Genomic DNA, 16560 nt, shown 5'->3' with positions numbered 1-16560 from the left:
GAGAGCACGAGTGGGGGAGGCGCAGAGAGAGAGGAAGACCCAGAATCCAAAACAGGCTCCAAGCTGTTGGCACAGAGCCCGACGCAGAGCTCGAACTCACAAACCGTGAGATCATGACCTGAGCCGAAGCCGGATGCTCAACCGACTGAGCCACACAGGCGCCCCTCTTTCATCGTATTTAATGAGAAGTCTGGAACAGCAGGGTTCGTGTGAAGCTGTGTTGACCCGGGTGGTCCACAGGCTACATACACCTAGCTAGTCAGCACTTGAAATGTAGCTGGTACAAGCTGAGCTGTGCTCTAAGTATAGAACATTCTGCAGAAATTGAGGAATTTTTATTAAAAAAAATTTTTTTTTTTCACATTGGGCCTGCCAAGTTTCCCCACTGTAAAGCTACTCTTTTTCTCTTTGTAACAAGTAAGTGAGGAGACTTTGAGACTAGGTAAATGCGTATTCCTTCCCTACCTCTGACCCGTCCATGTTGGCATCCATTGACGGTGGTCATTTGACGGCTACTGTTAGGACAGTTACCGACGAGTGATTCTCTTTTTACATGTATTCGCTGGCATTCTACTCTTGGGAAGAGCTTTTCTCTCCTCCCTCACTTATGTATTTACTGATGGATTTCCATCAGCACAGACTCATGACTCCTTATTTTATTCAGTGGATTGTAATTCTTTGCTATCCTTTATCTTGGTATTTCAGTTGTTCTGGATTAGGTCAGTAGGGTTCAAGAGGGCGCCTGTGTCAGTGTGTTCCCGTCATTCTTTGAGCACCGCCTTGCTTTCTGGAATACAATTTTTAGTAATCCCCCCGCCCCTTCCAGGTCTGTAAAGAGCCGCTTCTCCAAGGAGATCTGGTTATTTTTTTCAGTGGAGCACAGTGTTTGGAGACGGAGATCTGGGTGCGAGGTGGGTTGATTGTTTCAGGAACACCATTGCTTCTACTCTCTCTGAGGACAGAGGGACAGAGCCAGGGAATAGATAGATGTACGTACAGAATTTTGGCTCAGCGTAAAAGGCTAAAATCTTAACAACTTTTACACTGGAGGCACCTGGGTGGCTCAGGCAGTTAAGCGATTGACTCTTGCTTTTGGTTCGGGTCGTGATTTCACTGTTCATGAGATCGAGCCCTGCATCAGGTGCTGTGCTGACAGCAAGGAACCTGCTTGGGATTCTCTTTCTCCCTCTTTCTCTGCTCCTCCCCCACTCATGTGCATGCTCTATCTCTCTCAAATAAATAAACTTAAAACAATTTTTTACACAGATTATCTGTTGAAATTATATATTTTTAATATTATAAATATATTTGCAGATATGATATATTTAAATATATGATATTTAATGAATATTTCTATTATTTTCTTTTTCTTTCATATATCTATTGGTCACATGTTATTTCATATATTTCTTTTTACTTTTTAAATGTGGCTACTAGGAAATTTAAAATTACATATGTGTCTCACATAATACTTATATTGAACAGTGCTGGTCTAGAGGGCATGATGTCTTACTGGTTCTAGACTCCACCCGGTTGCTCCTCCTTCCTCAGTGTATCAGTACTGTCTCTCATCATGATCATAAAATGGCTGCCACAGATCCAGCCATCACACAATCACATAACGGACCAAAAAACCCAACTAAACAAAAAAACCAGAAGTGGCAAAGATTAGAGCTAACTGTATCTATACTTATTCTCTCTTTCTCCCTTTACTGAGACAAACTAAGTTTTAAGTGGATCCAAGAGCGCTCTACTAAAGACATTTTCCAGCCTTCCCTGCAACTACAGCAGCGGGTATTGCCCAATGCATGTGAGTGAAAGTGATCTGAGCACCTCATGAGTCATTCCTTTGAAGGAAATGGCAATGCCCGTCTCTTTCTCCTTTCTCCTTTCTTGCCGAACGACAAGAATGAGAACAGTCATTTTATTTTGCCTTCAGTTTCCCAGGGTATTTTCAGTGGCTATAGAATTCTGTGTTGACAGCCTTTTTTTCTTTCAGCACATTGACAATTCAGGGTAAGTTATATATAGACCGAGGTCCTTTCTTTCTGGAGCTCCCTCCATATTGAGATTTCTTCTCTCAATTTCTACCTGCTCTGGAAGCCCCAAACTCTGGCATCTGACATCTCAAATGAATGATTACGATTTTCTGCTTGAGTTCTAGCTGCCTCTTCCCGCACAGACAGAGATGCGTCTCTAGGGGAAAAGCCATGTAAACTTAGATCTCATACAGTGCCTTCTTGTCTTTAAAAGGTTGAATCCTCTCCAAGTTTCTGCCTGCCTCTAGTTTCTCTCCAGTGCTTGTAAATAGTTATTTAAAAAAAAATTTTTTTTTTTGGTCCAGAATTGGTAATTGCTGTGTGTGGGGAAGGTAGTCGGGGCCTTCTCACCTGTCCTTGTCCTATCCTTCTCCCTCTCTGGTTCCCTCTCAAGTGAGTGATTCCACTCAGGGTCTCTCCTGTGGTTGCAGACCACATGTCAGCTGGGATTTGATTGATCTGAAGTTTTGACTGGGCTGGATGCCATTGATGGCTCACTCATATGGCTGGCTGTGAGCTCGGCAGGGAGAGTTACCAGAGCACCTGTAAGTGGCTTCTCCATGCGATTCAGACTTCTCCCAGCACTGCACTCCCTGGGCTGTTGAACTTCTTACAATGGGGTTGGCTGACCTCCAAACGGTGTTTAAAGGACAAGATGTGAATGCTAGAGGCCAGTTAAGGGCCATGTCCAGAAATGACACTAAATTCTATTGGTCCCAGCAGTCTCGGGCCCTGCCCAGATTTGAGGGACTGGTGAAAAGTAAAACTCAGTCTTGATGGTGGAGTGGAAGTGCCACACTGCAGCAGAGCATATAATAGAGATTGCTGGAAAATACAGTTTGACCACAATAGACACAATTTCCCTCCACGCAATACTCTAAGTGTGTACGATGCTGTGTGAATGAATGTGAATGTCTGCCCAGGGTCCATGGCTTCCAGTGCCCTGGAGAGTAAAAAAATTGGCACACCTCCAGAGGTTTTGTCTAACACTAGTATTAGGGGATAGAAGACCAATTAGTACCACTCTCCGTGGTCCTGAATCTGTGTGATTTCTCCCTGCCCAAAGCCATGCAGGAGAATGGTCCAACTTTACCAACACACACACACACACACACACACACACACACACACACACACACACTGCATGTTCTTTCCTTGTCAATATTGGCAAAAATTGACATGAAATATAATAATAGAAAAAAGAGAACCATTCTGTTTTATAACAATAGCAAGAAGTTGGTGACAGGTCACAATGGATCTGGTCATATTCTAAGCACTATCCCAAGGTGAAGTCCTTAAATTCATACAATAATCCTATGTTGTAGGTACTATTATCCACATACATTTTGAGGCCAGGAATAGTGAGGAACAGAGAGGTAAATTTCCCACTCAATGTTACACAGCTAATAAGTTAGGATTTGAAACAAATTATTGTGGGTTTTTTTTTTTTTTTTGAGAGAGAGACAGAGACAGTGTGACTGGGAGAGGGCAGAGAGAAAGGGAGACAGAATCCCAAGCAGGCTCCACACTGTCAGTACAGAGCCCAACACAGGGCTCAAACTCATGAAACTGTGAGATCATTACCTCAGCCGAAACCAAGAGTCGGACACTTAATCATCTGAACCACCCAGGCACCCCAAAACAAATTATTGTTGACAGATTCCATGCTCTTAACCACTATAATATATGGACTCTAAAAGAAAATGGGCAACAAAAGTAAATGTGAAAAGTAAAACTTTTTTTACTGAGACCATCCTTATTTCTGGTTCTTCAACATTATTGCACGACAGAACCCAGTGGTTTTCTTTACACCCCTGTACAGACTCTCCCTGAAATTATGAATGAGGGTAGACAGGAACACAGATGGGGGTCAATGAAGTAGAGGAGGAGAGAGATGCCATATGGAAATAAAAAGACAGAGGTTAGTTTAAAATAGCATTTTCAAAAGTAACAAATGCTCATAGTTTTTTGTTTTCCTTGCTTTCTTGATGAAAAATTGGTAAAATAAATAAAGCTACCACTTTTATATTTCATTTACATCATTCATGTACTAATGGTAGTTTTATAGTTACAAACATTTTTGCTTTATGATTTTTGTGGTTTACTAGGCAAGGTGGCTCTGTTCTTACCTCATCAAGAAGTTTCTGATATTCAACCATTCCCACAAAGGCCACTTCCAGGCTGGTGATAATGTGGAGGACAGAAAGAAGGGAGAGACCAGGAGAAAAGAAATGGAAGGGGAGATTCCAGGGGGCTGAACCAGATTTGCCATAAAGCTAACAAAGTTCACCTTTGGTTGGGTTTCCTGGAAACAGATTATGAGATGAGAGCCTCCTAGCCCAAGCTTTACTGGGGAGGATTCTTAGGAGATAGACATACAAGGGAGTGTGCAGAGCAGGACTGGGTAGAGGGGGAAGCTAAACCACCATACACTTGAAAACGAGGTCCTACAGGGAGCTCTGGAGCTGGGAAGGCCCTTTGGAATTGTTCCAAATTGACACAAGGAGTTCAGGCCTTTCTGTTTCTATATCAGTCAGTTAGTGGTTGTGGGACAACCCCCCCCAAGAACTGGAGTATAAACATAGTCCCAGCTGGTTTCCAGTGGATGATGGAAATTTCCATGGAGGGACCTGGTTGTGCACTGTCGGCAGCTTGGCTCTGACCACCACAGTGTCCACTACAGTCCACCCCTTGTCTTAGTCGAGCCGCTTGCTCCATATACTCACCTTGTCCCATCTGGGAACAGTTTTTCCAAGATTCTGGCTGGTCCAGTCTTCTGGAGGAACTTGAGAAAGAAGGTTTAGTAGGATGATCTACATCCTGCTTCTGCAGCTGGTCACAAGCAAGTTACTGATACTTATTATTCCCTCCTGCACCATACATTGTAGATTCCCTTCATCTTCAACTAGAACTTATACTGGCTTGGATGGGTAACCCAGACCCTTATCCCAGAGTGGTGTGAGGCCCTTGCTACCATGACCTTCTCAATCTATGGCTGCAGTCTACCTATGCATTTTTTTCCCCATCAAAGCTGGCCAACAGATTAACTGAACTGAAGATCCAGTGGATCACTTGAGTGCTAAACATATGCTTCCCCATCTCCACTGTACAACAGGGTCAATTTCCCCTGCCAAAATGTTGCTCATTGGTGTCTTCGCAGAAGAGCAGTGGCTGGGTAACAATCAGAACTTAAGGTTCAATGGGATTCTTGCTGAGTTTCAGGTGGAAGACACCCTTGACTGGGAACCAGGATCTCTCATTCTGCAGAACCTAAATTTTTCTGGTAGGAAGCATGACTTTCTAAGGTGGGTCAGTGGAAATGATGGTAAGCAATGCCATTTTTGCATTCGCTCTTTGGTTCCCGGACTCATTTTTTCTACTCGCTGGGGGCCCAATACCATATGGTGATGGTTGATTTGTGGTATATGCTGCATACTCAGTAATTTCCATTGCAGAATTTCCATTGCAGGCGGAAGCCTCAGTTACATCTTTAAGAGGCTATTTCACAGCTTTATTAGGCCAAATCTTCTGGGTAGTGAGGTATGAAATGGGACCAGTGGATCCCATGGTTGCATGCCTACTGCTGGGCTTCCTTTGTTATGAAGTCTTTTTGATTCATGGTGGTGTTATGCAGGATCCTATGTTGGTGGATCTGAGTTCTGACATCCCTCAGATGGTAGTTCTTGCTGAGGCCTTGAGGTAAGGAGAGGCAAACCCTTGGCTGGGTTATCCCGATCAGGATGAATTAGCGTCTTATTCAGGGTGGAAGGGATCCAATGTCATCAACTTATCACCCAGTGGCAGGTTGGTCTTCTTAGTTCACGGTGCTTCTGGCTAGCAGGCTTGACATTCAGCAGTGGCATTATCCGGATGAGTTTTTGTGAGCAGCAGCTCAGGCTGTTGGGCCCCATCCATGGTCTTCATCTTGCCACCATGGCTCCCCCATTCATGTGCGCACGGTAGCAGATCTGGGGAGGCTGATGACGGAGGCGGCTGATGTCAGCTGGCCAAATCATTACTTCCCCTTGGTTGATTAGTGTCACTTCTGTAGTAGATGCTTTCCGGTGGCGTTGACATGCAAAACCAAAATACGCTGTGTGTCCATTCCCCTGGGTCCATCCATATACCTCTATCCCAAATGTCCCCATCTGAGGTCATCTCGTCTTTTTCAGGCTAATTTCAAGCTGCTGACCAAGCGTCAGGGCCATTTTCTAGTGCTTATAAATTCTTGCATAGTCACCTTGGGCTACTTCTGTTTCCACATACTGGATGATCAGCTTTACCACCTGGAGCTCTGCCTATTGACAAGGTTTCCTCTCAAAGCTGTCTTTCGGGGTCACCCTTGAATGGGCTGTCATGAGACATAAGTCTATTTTCATCTTAGACCCAAGTACTGAGCCAATCCATCCATGGGCCAAACTTAGCCTCTTTCATTCTTATGGGCCAGTCACAAAGAACCCCCTGCCGTGTGGCCATACATGTGAACAGAGGAATAGGCAGCCATATAACAGCAATAGATGACATGGAAGCTTGGGCCACTTGTTCATGAAGCAGACTTGTCCTCTGGCCCTGCCTGTGTCTCATCTTAGATCTTAGATCTTACGATGAATGGCTGCTTAGATCACCTAGCCTTATGATTTGGTGGGTCAGACAGCTCATAATTGGTCATTTGATGTCTCGAGACATTGAACTTCCTGTCCACTGTGACCCAGCAGCACGCCAGGCACTGCTTTATGAATGGAGTGTACTTTGTTGTAGATGCCCTGACCTTGCTCCAGAACCCTAGTGGGCTCCATTGTGATTTTCCCATTGAGGTTTTGTGTAAATGCCACAAGTGGTCTTTTCTTACCACAGATACCTCAAGTTCCATAGGGTGTGTTGGATCATATGCTTCAAGTGACAGAGAGGACTCACATCACAGTCTGGACCTGCTGCAGAGTGCTTTTCTTCTCTGCACCCCACTCAAAGCTGACGCTGTTTCACATTTATGGCTTGGAGCATTATTCCCATATGCTGTCTGCTGAGTCCAAACATGCCTAACTGGCATTGGGCCTTTTTCTTAGCAGGAAGAGGTGTGAGTTGCAATAGTTTATTTTGAAGTGGGCATCCTGACATACCCTGCGCCACTGGACCCCTAAAGACTTGACTCATGGAGCAGGTGCCCAGACCTTTGAAGAGTTTCCCTCCTACCCCTGGGAGGATATCTTCCACATACTTGTCACTTCTCCCTCTTACAATCTGATTAGCATGTCGCTGTCAAAGAGTGGGCCAACATGACGTTCCGTGTCCAGATGGTCTAGGTCCTTGCAGTTAATGTTATGGCAGAGGACAGGATGGGCTAACATATCCCTGGGGCCAGATTAAGTATGCATCTTGGCCATCCTGAGTAAATGCGACCGGCTTCTGATTCTCCTTTCCATAAGGGACAGAAAGACTGCATTTGTCAGGGCAATGGCCACATATCACACCGTGAGGCTGTGTTCATTCTCGCTGGCAAAGATACCCTGTCCAGCACAGCAGCTGCAGTTTGGGCTACTGCCTGATTGAACGTGCACATCCACTGTCATCCACGATGATCCAGACGGGCTTCAAAGGGAGCAGGCAAGTGAACTAAATGAGGGTATGATGGGATCACCACTCTTGCCTTCTTCGTGTCTGAGGGCACTGATCTCTGCCATGCCCTCGGGGGGTGTGATGATTGTTTCTTAGTTATGATGATCAGGATGGGAAGGGGCCACCTGCAGATATTTCTATTATAAGAAGCCCTTCCCCATTGTAACAGCTCTGTGAGGGAGACCTGGGTCAGGATGCCATGTATCACCTGCCTCCATATGCCCCCCACTCGAACGGAAGGGCCAGAATGGCATCGATATTCATTCAGATTCTGTGTTCCACGATCATCAAAAGGTCTGAGTTGTCACCTGTAACCAGTGCCCTGTTAACCAAGGTAACGGCCATGGGTAGTGGCTTCCCGTAAATGTTTACCGACTGGTTCTCAGAGAAGAAAAGCTCTAATTTGTAGCATTTTCCAGTTTCGATGGTGTAAATACAGAGGCTGCCAACATGGTATCGCTGAGCACGGAGTTTGGAAGACATGTCCGGCAGGACGTCATGATCTAGTATTTCTACGTAGAAATAATAGACATAATATTTTACTTGCCTGGGGCTCTCATAACAGAGCACCACGAACCGAGTGACTTAAAAATGGCAGAAGTGTGCGGTCTCACAGTTCTGAAGGTTGGAAGTCCAAAGTCAGGGTGTCAGCAGGGCCATTCAGGTTTTCGTCTGCAAACCTGTGCAGGAGAATTTCCTCATCTTTTCCAGCTGCCGGCATTTGCCAACAATCCTTGGCATTCCTGGGGTGCGTCACTGCCATCTCGGCCTCCATTGTCACATGGCCGCCTTCTTCCTCTGTGTCTCTTCTCCCTCTTTTTATAAGCACACCAGTTGTGTTGGATTAGGGCCAAACCTAATGACCTCATCTTAAAAAAATTTTTAATGTATATTTATGAGAGACAGACCATGAGCGGGGGAGGGGCAGAGAGAGAGACACAGAATCCGAAGCAGGCTCCAGGTCCCAAGCTGTCAGCACAGAGCCGGATGCGGGGCTTAAACCCACGAAGACTGGGATCATGACCTGGGCCGAAGTCAGACGCTCAACCGACTGAGCCACCCAGGGACCCCTGGACAGAAGGCTTTTAGGGGAGGGCTCTTGGGAGGTGCACCTATAAGAATATGAGGAAGGCAGGATTGTGGGGGGCAAGGCAGTTCCACAAGACGTTAGCCCATCCTACAGAGAGCTCTGCAGCCGAAATGGCCCCTCAGACTTGTCCCAAATTGAAGCCAGGGACTCAGGCTTTGGTATCTCTATGTCAGCCAACCATTGGCCACGCCCAGTTCCCTGGGAGGGGGACTAATTTTGAGGCAAGGCAGTTCCCTGGAGCTGACAGCTCTCCCCTCTGGGGGGAGGGGGGTGCAGCCGGGAGCCATCAGCAGCTATGTTCCCAACCGCTCGCTCGGCCCTAAGCCTCCTGGTCTTGAAGAAGGGATGTGGGCGGAGCATCACCAGGCACTCTATTCGCAACACAGCCCAAGCTTCAGGGCCTTGCCTTTGTCTGGCCCTTCCCAGTCTGGGGTGGGGCCTTCTCCGCAGGTTCACCAGGTCACACGTTTGTGTAAAATAAGCAAAATAAAACCTTTTCCCCTGGTGGCTCAGTTGATTAAGCATCCGACTGTTGATTTCAGTTCAGGTCAGGGGCTCAGGGTTTGTGAGTTCAAGCCCCACGTTGGGCTCTGCGCTGACAGCACGGAGCCTGCTAGGGATTCTCTGTTTCCCTCTCTCTCTGTCCCTCCCCCTTTCACTCTCTCTCAAAAATAAAGAAACGTTAAAAAAAATTTTCCCTTTCTGTTTCCTTTTTTTTTAATTGAGATAAAATTGATGTATAGCATTATATTAACTTCAGGTGTCCAACTTAATGATTCAATATTTGTATACATTATGAAATGATCACCTCAATTCATCCCCATATATACTTATAACTTTCTGTCTTGAGATGAGAACTTTTAAGACTTACTCTCTTAGCAATGTTCAAAGATTCAATACAGTATTATTAGCTACAATCACTGTAAATCACACCCTCAATAGCTGTTTATTTTATAACTGGAAGTTTGTGCCTTTAAAAATTTTTTTTTAATGTTTCTTTATTTTTGAGAGAGAGACAGAGCACGAGTGGGGATGGGGCAGAGAGAGAGGGAGACACGGAATCTGAAGCAGGCTCCAGGCTCCATGCTGACAGCACAGCGCCCCACTCAGGGCTCAAACTCGCAAACCGCGAGATCGTGACCTGAGCCGAAGCCGGACGCTCGACTGACTGAGCCACCCAGGCACCCCGGAAGTTTGTACCTTTTGAACACCTTCACCCATCTTGGCCACCTTCATCCCCCTCACCACCTCTGGCAACCATCAGTCTGTTCTCTGTGTCTATGAGTTTTTTGTTTTTTGTTTATATATAGAAGCTAGATATACAGATATAGATGATATAGATATAGATGATATAGATATAGATATAGATATAGATATAGATATAGATATAGATATAGATATAGATACAGATATAGATATACATGGCTTCTATATATAAGTGAGATCATATGGGGTTTGCTTTTCTCCGACTTGTTTCACTAAGCTCAATGCCCTCAAACTCCATCCATGTTATCACAAATGGCAAGATTTCCTTCGTTTTTGTAGCTGAATGATACTCCCTTGTTATATACAGTCCACACCTTCTTTATCCATTCATCCATTGATGGACACTTAAGTTGTTTCCATATCTTGGTTATTGCAAATGATGCTGCAGTAAATACAGAGGCGTGTATATCTTTTGAGTTAGTGTCTTCTTATCCTTGGGGTAAATACCCAAAGTGCAGTTAGTGGGTCATATGGTAGTTCTATTTTTAATTTTTTGAGGACACCCCCCCCCATACTGTTTTCCCTAGTGGCTGCATCCATTCGGTTTTTCAAAAGGAGCCCCTGAATGGTGTAAGCTTCAAGCCCCACTTAATCCTGGATATGCCCCCACGAGTGAGAACAACTCTAGACAATTCATACTAAAGAGTTTGCATAAAGGGTGAGCTGCTGTAACAAAGAGACTCTCAAAACCAGTGGATGAGAAAACCCCACGGAAGTATAATTCTCTTCCACCCTACAGCCCTGAGGGCCGTGGTCCAGTTGACAGAACATCTCTACCCAGTTTTCCAGAGACCCAGTTTTTCACTCCCTGCCCCCCTCTATAGGCTCCATGCCCAGGGGGCTTGAACTCATGACCCTGAGATCAAGACCTGAGCTGAGATCAAGAATCAGATGCTCAGGACACCTGGGTGGCTCAGCCGGTTAAGCAACCGACTCAGCTCAGATCATGATCCCACAGCTTGTAAGTTCGAGGCCCGCATCGGGTTCTGTGCTGGCGGTGCAGAGCCTCCTGGGATTCTGTCTCTTTCTTTGCCTGTCCCCTGCTTGCTTTCTCTCTCTCAAGATAAACAAATAAACTCAAAAAAAAAAAAAAAAAGAGTCGGATGCTTAACCAACTGAGCCACTCAGGCAGAGGGCAGGCATTCTTAAACGTTTTCACGCATTGGACCTCATGACAGCCTTGCAAAGCTTCTCGAAATAAAGGAAAAGACACAGGACAAAGAAATCCAATTTTTATTGTAACACGGCTATCAAAATATTTTTTAAACCCGTGATATAGTAATTTATGTGCTTCTTCACTAATGCATTAAATAGAAAGCCACTCGTGGCAGCTTTAATAGCTACTTTAACTTGAAAGTAGAGATGAGCATAAATAATATTGCAAGATGCCTGTTGGAAAATAACATAATAAGAAAACATCTGTGATTTCTTTTGGTGATAAAGTCACAAGCTCTGCCAACACTTGTAGTCTGTTGTCTCCATTCGCAACAGACGAGCGGTGGACTGAATAGTGGCCCCCCCAGGTGTTTCCAGTCCCTGGAACCTGTGACTATTTTTAATTTAGCTTATTTTATTTTTAATTTTTTTAACATTTATCTATTTTTGAGAGACAGAGCATGAGCGGGGGAGGGGCAGAGAGAGAGGGAGACACAGAATCTGAAGCAGCCTCCAGGCTCTGAGCTGTCAGCACAGAGCCCGACCCGGGACTCGAACCCACGAACTGTGAGATCATGACCTGAGCGGAAGTCAGGCACTCAACCGACTGAACCACCCAGGCGCCCCCCCCCTTTTTTTATTTTAGAGAGAGAGAGAGCAGGAGCAAAGAAGAGGGTCAGAGGAAGAGAGAGAGAGAGAGAGAGAGAGAGAGAGAGAGAATCCTAAGCAGGCTCTGCGTTGAGCCTCGATCCCACACTTAACCCACTGAGCCACCCAGGCGCCCCATGAATACATTCTTGAATCAATGATCGGCTGAATGACTGAACAAAGAAATAAAGGAATGAGTTCCTTTATCCCACAATGGGTTGGGTCCTTTGACGTCCTCAGCCGCACCTGAAGTCCTTAGCAGACGCTCATTCCCATCTCATATTGGTATCACGTGAAGGGGGGCCCAAGCGAAGCTTTCCTCTTCTGTCTCTGCCTTACTGACTCTTCCCCCTGCGTGGCTCCCTGGGTCATCCCTCTGCTGTAAGCAGCCTCCCTCCAGAAGCCTCCAGCCCCTTCGTGGAGATGCTTTCTGGGTATCCCCTCCCTGTCTCCTGTCCACGTTTGGGCAGCCTGCAGAGATGAGCTCCCCACCCCACCCAGACACCTGTAACCCCTGACTGTGGGGCTGAGGCCGCCCCAGCCCTGAGGAGTGTCCAGCTCAGGAGATCACTTTCCCGTGTCCGTTTCCCCTCCCCAGGCTCCCCTGACCCCGCCCTGCCCCCCAGCTTCCCCAGCCTGGGGCTTCCCCTGGCTCCCCAGACAACCTCGGGCTGTGTTCTGCCATGTCAGCCCAGACGGCCCATCTGTCCGGGCCACATGGTGTGACATGGAGCTGAGGCAAGAATGAGCTCCCAGGAGGACGTGGAAATTTAGGCACTGTCATTGTCATCGGGGACAGAGCTGCAGCTGGCACCCGGAAGGGGAGACTGAGGCCCCAGGGCAACAGATCCCAGGGCAGCAGCCTCCTCCTCCTCTTGGTGAAAGAGGCTCAGGAGCCAGGAATGCAGCCAGGTGCGGGGCCCTAGAGGGAGGACACCATTGTGAGTGTCCCTTTCATTGCTCCTGCCGGGGTCCACCTCTGCCTCTGCTCTCCAGAAAGAGTCAGTCGCCCCACAGGCCTGGACCTGCCGCCCCTGCCTCTTCCCCAAGACCCGGGAGCTGCGACAGCTGCAGGTGAGGGGACAGTCAGGCCCACCCCTGCCCTCACCTGTCCCCTTGCCCTTCTCCTTCTCACCGCCCCTCTCTCCTCACCCTCCCAACCTGTCCTCTCTCACCTGCCTCTGTCTCCTGTCCCCAGGTGTGGGAGCGCCCCGTGGCCTTGGAGGCTGAGCTGGCCCTGAGGCTGAAGGTCCTGGGGACCGTGGCTGACGCGTCCCAGGGGGACATCCTGGATCAGCCCCTTCACATGCTGCGCCACATCCATTCCGAGCTCCGGGCCTGTGTGAGCACTCAGGGCACCCAGGCCGTGTCTGCGCTCTGACCACCTGAACGTCCCCTTCTGTCCTGGGCCCTGCCTCACATGTCACCCTCCTCTGCCCCAGCAGGCCCCCAGACCCAAGGCCGCCTCCACCACTGGCGTTCCCGGCTCCACGAGGCCCGAAGAAGGTGAGTGACCAGGGAGTGACTGGTATCTGGGGACAGCTGGGAGCCCAGATGATAGTCACTGACCCATCCCTTCCTCCCCACTGAAGTCCCTCAGCTACCTGGAGGCCTCTGTAATGTTCAACCTCTTCTACCTCCTCATCCAGGACCTGAAAGGTGTCACTAGTGAAGACTCTTGTGTCTGATCACTGAGACCCACCTGTAGCGTGTCCCTTAGATATTATTGCCACACCAACAATCTCCCCTAGATTATTGCTTCCAGATCCCTATTTGTTTATGAAGCCCCCAAAAGATGTTTGTCTCATGCTTTTCATAAAATGTCTGAAAACAAACTATTTGTGACATTGATCCTGTTTGTATGTGACTGCGTAAATGACTGCACGATTGCACAAGTGACTGTGGCCCTCTGAGTGTGTGTGTGGGGAGGGGGCAGCAAAGGAAGGGGGGAGAGGGTGATAGAGAGAGTTCATGAAAGAATGAATGAGGAGGGACAGGCTCACTAAGGACGCTTTCACCTGCAAGTAGCGGAAGATTTCATCGCAAGCTACTTAAACAAGCAGTTGTGATACCAAGTCATAACATGTCTGGATGGAGGCTGTGGCTGTCAGATCAGTGGGACAAGGGCTTTATCATGGACCTAGGGTCTGTATCTGAGTATTTCTAAGGATATGTGTCAATCTTGTGTTTGTGGTTCCTCCCCTAAACCTACTGTGGTTCCCATTCCAGAGTGATAATTGTCATGGTGGAAATCTCTTGGGAGGGATGTCAGAGTTGTCACCAAGAAGTCATTTACGTTACACCGTGGACATCATTCTATGCAGACAGTTGTGTCCTTTGCAAACAGTTTTATTTATTCTTTCCCACCCTTTACACTTTTATTTCCTTTTCTTGCCTTATTGCACTGGACGGAACTGTAGTACTACATTGAATAAGAATGGCCTGAGAAGGCACATTTTCTCTCTTCTACAGGGAAAGCCTTCAGTCTTTCACCATTAAGTGTAATGTTAACTCTTTATCAACTTGTAGATACTCTTTGTAGACACTCTTTATCAACTTGAGGAAATTCTTATCTGTCCCTATTTTTATAAGAGGTGTTTAAAAATTATGAGTGAGTGTTGAAGTTTGGCAAATGTATTTTCTGCATTGATTGATATGATCACATGAGTTTTCTTCTTTAGCCTGTTTTGGTGGATTATACTGATTAGTTTTCAAATACTGACCAGTCTTGCATCCTTGGACGAACCCCATTGGATCATGGTGTATAATTCTTTGATCTATTGCTGAATTCTATGTGCGAATATTTTGTTAAAGAGTTTTGTGTCTATATTCATTACTTTTGTGTGTGTGTGAGATAACAAATTCACCTCACTTTTTAAGCTAGTTGAGGTAGTACTTTCTGTTATTTGTAGCCAAAACATCCTTAATGATACACGTGGAAGTGAAAGGTGAGTTTCCCTCAAAGCTGAAGAGTTCTGGCTGCATGGGATTATTTGTCACCATCATTCCCTGGGACTGCAGTCGGTATGAAGTGTACAAAGTATCCTTGTATTCAGTACCCATGGAGGAGAGTCAGGAATATGGATAATCTGGGGCTGCAGTCTGGGGAACCAGGCTCTTCTGCCCACTCCCATCTCTGTGACACCCCTCTCTTTAAATCTGTTTCTGGAACGTTTCACTCCATCTCTTTCAAATCTCTTCTTTCTCGTATTCACTACTCCATCACTTCCTCTCTCTTTCCATACAGATTACCTTTCCCTCTACCTTCCAGAAGCTGCAAGGTAGAAATTCCTCATCATCTACACCACTCTCCTACCTTGCTCCTCTATCCCCATGGATGAAGTGTCTTTCAGCCTGACTTGGGCCAGTGCCTGATCCTGGCCCCTCTTAATTCACTCCCCCATAAAATACCCTTCTCTTGTCCTCTATTTTTCAAAACCTTCTTTACAAGTATTTGCCCATCATCAGGCTCACCTTTCTTAGTCCATAGGCTTCTTTCCAACTATTTCTCCATATCTTTTTTCCATTGGCTCCACTTCCTTACCTACCCCACTCTCCAGAGCCCCTACAGTTGGCTTCTTCCCCAAGAGCTCCACTCAACACCAACAATCTCTTCACAGCTAAATCCTGTGATTGATTCTCTAGTTCTCACCCCAGATGGCCTCCCAGCAGCATAGAACCCATTCTTCATCCATTCCTTCTTGTAACTCTCTCCCATTTTGATATTTGTGATATTATACTTTTCTTATCTTCCTTCAAATTCTGGCTTCTACTTCTCAGTCACATTTTCTGGTTCTCTTTCTTCTTCCTACCTCTTAAATACTAGAGCTTCTCAGAGTCCTGTCCCTTTTCTTGCTTCCCTCTTTATGGTCTCTCTGGACTTATACATTTCTATATACATGATATACATTCATACATACATGAATTCACCAACAACCTTCTTGCTGATTACTCTTGTATCAGTCAACGTAGGCCAGGTTATGCTATCATAACAAATAGTTCTCAAATTTCAGTGGCTAGTAACAACAAATGTTTATTGCTCATTCAATATGACCATCATGGGTAGGCTGACTCCCAGCTCCTCACTGGGATCCAGGATAAAGGTGTAGCCCTAACTGGGATATTGCTGGTCTTAGAGTAGAGAGATTAGAGTACATGATGGTCTATGTACTCATTCTTAGAGCATCTGCTCCAAAATGGTACACATACTTTCATTGGAAAAAACAAATGACATAACCAAGACTGAGGTCAATAGGGCAGAGATTTGTAATTCCCTCCCAATAAGTGGATTCCTCACTTTAAAAAGTAAGAACAGGGGCACCTGGGTGGGTGGCTCAGTCAGTTGAGCGCCTGACTCTTGATTTCAGCTCAGGTCATGATCACAGGGTTGTGGGATCGAGCCCCACATTGGGCTCCATGGTGAACGTGGAGTCTGCTTGGGATTCTCTCTCCCTCCCTCCCTCTGCCCCTCTTCTCTCCTTGTGTGCTCTCTCTCTCTCTCTTTCTCAACAAACAAACAAACAAACAAACAAACAAACAAATAAATGTAAGAACATAATTTGAATGATAAGGCAGTCTAATACATTCTAAAGTCATATCTCCAACTCTAATTTCAAGGACAGGGACAAATTAGCTTTGTTCTTGTGCATAGAAAACAGCTCAAGTTCAGATCCACACTGGACCACTTCATAAGCCAATAGCAACAAAAACTCTAATTCTAAAGGTCCCCTTGCCATCTTCTGAATAATG

At 46.3% G+C, this 16560-nt stretch overlaps 1 pseudogene; it reads left to right on the top strand.

The window, feature by feature from the left end:
• Positions 1 to 7312: 7312 nt before the first annotated feature.
• LOC112851300 (interferon lambda-3-like) lies at positions 7313 to 13499 on the top strand (annotated as a pseudogene).
• Positions 13500 to 16560: the final 3061 nt, after the last annotated feature.

The sequence above is a fragment of the Puma concolor genome, chromosome E2 (genome assembly GCF_028749965.1).
Source record: "Puma concolor isolate L17-30 chromosome E2, mPumCon1.1.hap2, whole genome shotgun sequence".
NCBI classification, from domain to species: domain Eukaryota; kingdom Metazoa; phylum Chordata; class Mammalia; order Carnivora; family Felidae; genus Puma; species Puma concolor.
The sequence above is the reverse complement of the archived record's forward strand: the minus strand, read 5'-3'. Positions and strand labels throughout refer to the sequence as shown.